Raw genomic sequence first — 8058 nt, forward strand, 5'->3', positions numbered from 1 at the left:
AGTGGGAGGAAGTGGGAGGAAGTTTGAACTCCGCTCACTTGTTTGCATGGAGTAAACTGCAAGCCCTTGTTGTGGGGGAGGAGACTCCCGTCCACTTGGTGGTGGTTTTTATACCTTTTGTTTGTATTTTTGGGGTTGTAGCTTGCCTCAGGAATGTTGAAGTGCGCTCTTCAATCTTCTGTCTTGGCTCTGCTCTAAACCATCAGCTAACTTGCTAAACTTCTGTCCTTTAAGCCTCCTTCTGGATGGGAGCTTCTATAAAAAGCTGGCTGCAGTCCACCATCTTGGCTCCAACCCCGGCTTGAACTCTTGAATTCAAAGGATCTTGCTGTCTCATCTCCAAGAGTGCTAGGATTATAGGCTTGAGCCACTGCTTCCATCCTATGAAATACTGTTACATTTAGCATACTCTAGTGCAGCACTTTCAAGCATGGTCATGACACTGTCTTGTGAAGGGTAAATTTTACTTGAGTCTTAGTTTTCCCATAAATGAAATGAAATCAATGAGAATATCATACATACTCAGCTTTCAATAAATGATAATGGTCGTCAATGTTGTTATAATTATCATAGCGCCCTTAAGCATGGGTCTATTCTAAGTTTGTGATATATTTGTCTCTTCCTTGTCTCTTTATTGTGTTCTAGGTCTTGCTTTTGGATTCAGTTTTCATGTGGTTGGACTTAGTACCACCCCAATATGTGGGCAACTGAGCCTCTAATGTGGATCTCAGGTTTTATAAGGCCCTGTTTTGGCTCTTCTCCAGCCCCTTCCTAGTCAGTGTAGAGTCTATGGGACCTTCCCAGACTTCATCTCCTCACTTTCAAGACCAGGAACTGAGGGTCTGACATTCAGGAATTCCCTGTCTACCTGGTCCCTAGGCTACTCTCAGAGCCTGCACAGATCTCTTCTCTGGCTTCTACCTCCTCAGGCAGATCATAGTTCTTGGGAGAACTGAGGGCCTGCCAGTAGAAACCTGCTTGAGGAGGATTGGATAGAACTTTAACTTGTAGGCTTCAGATTCTGGATGGGTGGTGTGCATTCCCTTGCTGTAGATAAAGATGAAGCCAATGGTAGGAAGAAAAGGGGCATAAATTAGAGAACATAATTTACAATCTGCCTTTGTACTCCCATGTAGGTTCTGGAAAGAGTAAGGAAGCCCTTAGCTGGATTATATCCTCAGAATTTTTTTTTTTTTTACTGAACATATGTGGGAGGAAAGTTTCAGAGTGCTCACAAGAAACAAATTTTTATTTTGTGATTTTGTTTGTCTGCTAATATAGCTGGGAATGAATCAGATACTAGATAAAGAAAAAGAATCGAGTTTAAAATAACTGCTACTATTTTCCAGAATTTGGTTTTCCTGGTGAGAAGCACAATGCAATATAATTCTTATCTCTTCCACTTACCCACTCTCAGAAGCTTTTAGGATGTCCTCATTATCCCTGGGATATTGAAATTGTGACATTATGCATGGACACCCAGCTCTGCATCATCCTTCATTGTTCCTGTTTGACACTTATACACGTGTTTTGATTGCGGCCCTTGTCTTCATTCAGTAAAATAACATTTCAGATTTTCTCTGGAGAGTGGTGTGTTCATCCTTTGAAATGCCAATTAGAAGAATTAAAACTTCCTACACTAATTCTCCTCATCCTTCAACTTTTCTTTCCTCTACTTGTCCATGAGTCCTCTGAAGGATGTATCATGTCCTTGGACAATGTCTACCACAAAGTCTTTTTGTGGGTTTGTAACTAAGTAAAATATGTAGCCGCTAGCTATAGCTGCATAACAAATAACCCCAGAACTCAGGGATATTGACCAAGAAATATTTCTTGTGCATCAGCAGGCTGACTAGCAGCTGGGCTCTCATCTGGCCTTTGCTAGGGCAGCTCAGTGTCACAAATCTCTCATGCGACAGAGAATAGATGGCTGGACCCCATATGTCTTCCCAGGGATGACAGAAGCTCAAGGTCAGCAGGCCAATGACACCTTCAAAGCATCTCCCACTTTGGTCGACATCCACTGAACAAAGCCAAACCCGTGCTGTGCTCAGGGTTGTAGAATTACACCCAGATACTGTGTAGGAGGGCAGTGCAAAGTTGCATGGCTGAGGTTGTGGCTACAGACAAGGGTGAAGTATCAGGCCATTAATTTCATCATAGTCTGAGTAGTGTGTATGCCCTCTTGTAGTACCCATGCTGTCAACATCAGCATCACATTTTGAAAAGAGGCTAAAAGAATGATTCTCTAGCAGAGGCAAGATGGTTGACTGGAGCCAGTTTTCAACAGAGGCTCCTGTCCAGAAGGAGAGTTAAAGGACACTTCAGTGAGTAAGTTGATGGTTTGGAGCTGAGCCAAGAGACAACGTTTAAGAACACACATCAACCCTGCTGATGCGAACTGCAACTCCAAGGATACAAACAAAAGGCACAAAATCCATCGCCAAGTGAATGGGAGTCCCTTCCCCTTTGAGAATGGTTCACAATATACTTTCTACAAACAAGCAAGCAGAGTTTAAATATCCTCCCATTTTATCCCATTGGAGAGACCCTCTAAAAACCGGACCTCCTTCCCTTACTAGGGTGCCATGGCAATATCCTGCCAGGCATAAAAGTGTATGATACTGTATATATTCTCTACCTGCAATTCTGAACTCCCAGCACTCACCTCCACTTTCATCCCGAGTTCTGGAAGCCTGTCCCCCATGGAGTCCATACACTTGGGCATTTTCTCAAGAGGTGAGGACAGGTCATGGGCTGTTGCAGGTCTGTGCTGCTTTTGCAGGATGGGGGTGGGGGTAAGGAGGAAACAGCGGACTTAAGGAACCATATGGGAAAGACAGAGGCAGAACCCACCTGGCACAGAGCAACAACAGCAGCAACAGGAGCAGCAGCAGCAGCAGCAGCAGGAGCAATCAGACTCACACCTGAGTGAATACTTTGAAAGGACAGTCCCTGTCTCTCTGGGTAATCAGAGAAAGCTGGGAATCTTCCCCAGTGGCAGACACTGGCAAAATATTTCTGGGATGGTAACGCAGATCCTATGAGCAAAGGGTATGCCTGAGGCAGTACCCACCTGGGCAGAGCGCAGAGGGATGGACAATTGAAGATGCACACACAGAGATGGCATACTCCCAGAGTGGGGCTGTGCCAGGACTGCTTAGTGAGCCTAAGACACACCTGGCCCTCAGGGTATCATAGGTGAGACAAAGGGAGGTGGGAAACTGAAAGCTGAGTGTAGGCTCTAACCAGACCGCCCCAACACAGACTGCAGGGGAAACAGAAACACCACCTCTGAGCAGCGGCACAGACCGGGGCTCATCACAGTTTCTGTGAACTCAAACAGCACTTGGTCCGCAGGGGAATAAAGCCAGCATAGAAACATAAATTCTGTGCAAATATAAGTGTCAGCAACATCAATCAGGGGCAGGGCTGGAACTGAGTGAACAGCACCAGCTTCCATTAACCACCCGAGGTTTTCAGGACTCAGCTTTCTCTGCCAGATGGTGACAGAGTGCAGAGCCCTGGTCTAGGAGAAATCAGATCTTTCTGTGACTCAGGCAGGCTCAAACACCTGGAGCATCTCCTTATTGGAGGGAAATGGGTCATAGCACAGTGGGGTCACCAGTGACTGGGTGTGACAGAGGTGCAAGGTGGGGAAGGAGGCATCAACCTTCCCAGACTAATTCATTTTCTGGAGGGGGTGGTCCTTCTGATTCCACAGAGCACCAGAACATGTAATACTCGAACTACCAGCAGACCCCTGCTATCTAGTTGCTGGAGAACTTTTGAACTCCCTCACTTGAAACCAGGTGCTCACTGGGACAACTGATTTGGATCTCTCAGACTGGATCAATCACTCGAGGACTATCCAAAGTGGTACCCTGGGTGTGTGGTTGTAGGAAGGTTTGATTTTCCTTTACCAGTTTTTGCATGTGGGGGGGGCAGGGTGACTTAATTGCTGGTATTTCTCCACAGCCGAGACTTCAACCCACAGTAACCAATTCACTAGGGTAGGACAGAGACCAACTGAGAACAAGACAAAGCCACTCAGTCCTACCACACCAAGTAAGTCCCCAGTGTCTCAGGCTGTTGCACTGTATGGGTCCTATGCAAAGCTCTAGGGGAAAAGGTACAGACACCAGGCCCAGCTCTTGGGGAAAAGGCTAGATAATCACTATTCCAGGAGTCCTGCTACCCCACATCACCTTATCTGCTCATCTAGCCAGGTGTACAATAATCATGGGGCAGAATCAGTGGGAAAATTCCAGGAACATGAATAATCAGAGTAGATCAACTCCCCCAAGGAATGATATGGCTGAAACAACTGAAGATCCTATTCACAGACAAATGGCTGAGATGTCAGAAATTGAAAAGAGTTTGGATTGCAAATAAGATTAATAGAATGGAGGTAAAGTTGGAATTAGAAATTCAAGGAGCATTTCAAAAGTTGCCACAAGAATTCAATGAATTCAAAGACAAAATCACTAAGGATTTTGACATACTGAGACAAGAATTTGCAGCCCTCAAAGATCTGACAAATACAGTAGAATCCCTCAAAAATAGGATGGAGCAAGCAGAAGAAAGGACCTCAGACATTGAAGACAAAACTTTTGAACACTCCCAAGTGCTCAGAGAAGAGGACATATGGAGAGCAAAAACAGATCATTCTCTCAGAGAGCTTTGGGATAATTCACAGAAAACTAATACATGCCTTATAGGAATTCCTGAAAACGATGAAGTTGCTTCACAAAGCACAGAGGCCCTTTTTCATGAGATTATGAAGGAGAACTTTCCAGACATGCCAAGAGATTCTGAAATGCACATAGCACACAGTTTGTTTCAGAACCCCAGCACCACTCAACCCGAATAAGAGAACCCCCAGACACATTATAATTAACTTCACTAAAGTTAATCTGAAGTAGAAAATTCTGAAAGCAGCCAGACATAAGAAAACCATAACCTACTAGGGAAAAATATTAGAATGACTGCAGATCTCTCTGCTGAAACCTTTCAAGCTAGAAAAGGGTGATCATCAACTTTTAATCTGGTAAAACAAAATAATTTTCCACCCAGGAGTCTGTCTCCAGCTAAACTGAGTTTCATTTATGATGGAGATATGAAATACTTTAATGACATTCACATGTTGAAGAAATTTGCCATAACTAAAACAGCTCTCCAGGATATTCTCAGACCTATCCTCCATAATTACCAGCGTAAACCTCCACCACAAAAGTAAACTCACTCAGAAACTTTTGATCAACTTCCAACGTCCACAGTGGCAAAAGGATTAAAAATGTCCATGGGACATTTGAAAACCTCCATACCCCAAATTCTACCAGGCTTATCAATATTCTCAATTAATGTGAATGGCTTCAATTGTCCTCTAAAGAGGCACAGGGTGGCTGACTGGATACAAAAACTCAGGCCAGATATTGCCTGCATACAAGAATTTCATCTTACCTTAAAAAATAAATGCAGACTCAGGGTAAAGGGATGGTCATCTATATTTCAGCCAAATGGAAATTAGAAAAAAGCAGGTGTCACAATTTTATTCACAGATACAATAGACTTTAAAACAACAAAAGTAAGGAAAGATAAGGATGGTCACTTCATATATGTTACGGGTAATACTCAATATGATGAGATTTCAATTATTAATATTTATGTACCCAACAATAATATGCCTCATTTTATAAGACAGACTCTAACAGACATGAGCAACTTGATTTCCTCCAGCACCATAACTGTCAGAAATTCTAACACTCCTTTGGCATTGTTGGATACATCCTCCAATAAGAGGCTAAGCAAAGAAATGTGAGAATTATACTTAACCATGCAACATTTGGATTTAACAGACATCTACAGAATTTTTCATCCTAACAAAACTGAATACACATTCTTCTCATCAGCCCAAGGAACATACTCTAAAATTGACCACATCTTAGGTCACAAGTCTAACCTCAGCAAAATTTAAAAGAATAGAAATTATTCCCTGTATCTTTTTGGACCATCATGGAACTAAATTTGAACTTAGTAATAACAGGCATCGGCAAACTCATATAAAAACGTGGAAGCTAAATAGGAAATTACCATATTTTTGGAACAAAATGATGATGGGGACATGAATTATCAGAACCTCTGGGATACAGCAAAGGCAGTCCTAACAGGGAAATCTATAGCACTGCAAGCCTTTCTCAAGAGAACGGAAAGAGAAGAAGTTAACAACTTAATGGGGCCTCTCAAGCAACTGGAAAAGGAAGAACATTCCAATCTCAAACCCAGCAGAAGAAAAGAAAGAACAAAAATTAGAGCAGAATTAAATGAAATTGAAAACAAAAGAATTATAAACCAGATCAATAAATCAAACAGTTGATTTTCTGAAAAGGTCAATAAAATAGATAACCTTTGGCTAACCTAACCAGGAATGTCAGGGTTCAAGACTCACCAGGTCTGGGGCCTGGCTTCGGTAGATTCTGGATGCAGACCACTAAGCAACCTTGCTCAGGAACAATTTCTCTTAGGTGCCTGAGGGCAAACTACTTTAGCTAGAGAGAGAGAGAGAGAGTGTGTGTCTTAGAAAGATAGACCTTACTCTTTAGTAGAGCTTAGCAATCTTCAGCAGAGAGACACCGTGCTGACATTCTGCAGGCAGGAGAAGAGACAGAGTCAGAGTAAGTGAGTCCGTGAGGGTCTGCGCATGCTTACCAACTGCCTTCTCCTCCAGCCTAATATAAGGCTGATCTCGTGCCTCTCAACACCACCGGTGTAGAGACTGCCAAGTCACCAATGCTCTCATCTCACGAGCTCTCATGCTTGTTAGCAGAGCTAAATCTCTCTCCATGCCCTTTCACCTAGGTGTTCCATTACTGAGCTATACAGGTATTTCTTATAACTCTCACTCCTCATAGCCATAAGCTATACAGGCTGCTACACAGGAAAAAAAGAGTCAAAACTCTAATTTCATCCATCAGAAATGGTAATGATGAAGTAACAACAGACTCCTCAGAAATTCAAAAACTCCTAAATGAATATTACAAGAAACTTTATTCTCAGAAATATGAAAATTTAAAGGAAATTGACCAATACTTGGAAGCACACTAACTTCCAAGACTTAGGCAGCATGAAGTGGAAATGTTGAACAGGCCTATATCAAGATCTGAAATAGCATCAGCTATACAAAATCACCCTAAAAAGAAAAGCCCAGGACCAGATGGCTTCACATCAGAATTCTACCAAACCTTTAAAGAAGAACTAGTATGTATATTACTGAACCTTTTCCAAAATATAGAAGAAGGAGGAATACTACCCAACACATTCTATGAAGCAAACATCACCTTGATCTCCCAAACCAGGAAAAGACCCAAGAAGAAAAGAAAACTATAGGCCAATATCACTAACGAATATTGATGAAGAAATATTCAACAAGATCCTAACAAACAGAATCCAGCAACACTTCAAACAAATTATACACCATGACCAATGGGCTTTATCCCAGGGTCTCAAGGCTGGTTCAATATACATAAATCTAAAAGTATAATACATCACATAAACAAATTAAAAAATAAAGACCAGAGAGGGCGGAGGCAAGATGGTGGACTGCAGCTAGCTTTTTATAGAAGCTCCCATCCAGAAGGAGGCTTAAAGGACAGAAGTTTAGCAAGTTAGCTGAAGGTTTAGAGCAGAGCCAAGACAGAAGATTGAAGAGCGCACTTCAACATTCCTGAGGCAAGCTACAACCCCAAAAATACAAACAAAAGGTACAAAATCCACCACCAAGTGGACGGGAGTCTCCTCCCCCACAACAAGGGCTTGCAGTTTACTCCATGCAAACAAGTGAGCGGAGTTCAAACTTCCTCCCACTTCCTCCCACTCTATCCCACGGGAAAGACCCCCTAAAAACTCGACCTCCTACCCCTGCTGGCATGCCACCGCACCCTCCAGACAGGCATAAAACTGTAAAAATGTATAAAACTGTATATATTCCCCAGCTACATCATTGAACTCCGAGGAGTCCCCACCCACCCACTCTGAGGTCTGAAGGTTTGTTACCTATGG

Source organism: Otolemur garnettii, unplaced genomic scaffold, assembly GCF_000181295.1.
Source record: "Otolemur garnettii isolate 467f Iridium unplaced genomic scaffold, OtoGar3 scaffold00238, whole genome shotgun sequence".
NCBI lineage: Eukaryota > Metazoa > Chordata > Mammalia > Primates > Galagidae > Otolemur > Otolemur garnettii.